The sequence below is a fragment of the Vicugna pacos genome, unplaced genomic scaffold, assembly GCF_048564905.1.
Source record: "Vicugna pacos unplaced genomic scaffold, VicPac4 scaffold_5, whole genome shotgun sequence".
Taxonomy (NCBI): domain Eukaryota; kingdom Metazoa; phylum Chordata; class Mammalia; order Artiodactyla; family Camelidae; genus Vicugna; species Vicugna pacos.
This window is the reverse complement of record NW_027328726.1, coordinates 1,168,791-1,169,801: the sequence shown is the minus strand read 5'-3', so window position 1 is coordinate 1,169,801 and position 1,011 is coordinate 1,168,791. Positions and strand designations below refer to the sequence as shown.

Here is a 1,011-nt window from a genome sequence, read left to right as displayed (position 1 = left end):
ACGGTCTGTCGGTCTGTCTGCCTGCTTATTGTAGGAACTCTCTGTCAATGGAAGTATAGTTGACTTACAATGTTGTGTTCATTTATGACGTACGGCATAGTGATTCACTTATTCACACACACACACACACACACACACACACACACACACACGTATACTTTTTCAGGATAGGTTATTACAAGCTATTGAACATAGTTCCCTGTGCTAGACAGTAGGACCTACTTGTGTACCTAGTTTGTATAGGGTGGTTTATATCTGCTAATCCCAAACTCCTGATTTATCCCTCCGCCTTACCCCGTTCCTCCACCCTACCCTGTCCCCTGTGTTAACCATCGGTTTCTTTTCCATGTCTGCGAGTCCAGTCTGTTTCTGTTTTGTAAATAGGTTCCTCGGAGTCTTTTTAAAATGGAGTTATTTATGTATGGATGGGTGTCTTGACTTACTTTCAGATCCCACCTAGAAGTGATGGCATAGGATATCTGTCTTTCCCTGGGTGACTGACTTCACTAAAACTATGGAACGCTTCACGCATGGGCGTGTGTCGCCCACGTTCAGGGGCCGTGCTGATCTTCTCTGGATGGTTCCCATGTTAGTCTATGTGCTGTGGCAGCAAGCGCTTTCCTTAGGGTTTTTGTCTCAACCTGAAAGCCAGCCCGGAGACTGAAGGTCTTCTAGTTGCCTCCACTATCTGCCTAGGACCCTCTCCACGAATGTTTCCCATTTTCTCTCACCCTTTTGCCTTGGCATCATTGAGTACGAAAACGCTCCGTCTCCTGAAGCCCTGCAGACGGAAGCTGGACAACGGGAGGTAAACGTCAGAGAAATGGCCACAACAGCTCCTGTGGAAACCATCCTCGGGCCTGTTTTCGGGGGAGCCGCTCAGAGAGTTGAGCCGAACACCCCAGGACCTCATCAGAGGCATTTCAAACTGCTCGAGCCGTTTCGATGACCCCGATGTGTGGAAATCTCCTACCAGACTGACCCCCTACTCCCGGCCCTGAATCTGGTTTC

General features: G+C 48.8%; 1 non-coding gene across 1 annotated transcript; it reads right to left on the bottom strand.

Moving 5' to 3' along the window:
• Positions 1-508: 508 nt before the first annotated feature.
• On the bottom strand, positions 509-617 carry LOC140692344 (U6 spliceosomal RNA). The gene has a single exon (XR_012067915.1). It is a non-coding gene; the product is annotated as a U6 spliceosomal RNA (small nuclear RNA).
• Positions 618-1,011: the final 394 nt, after the last annotated feature.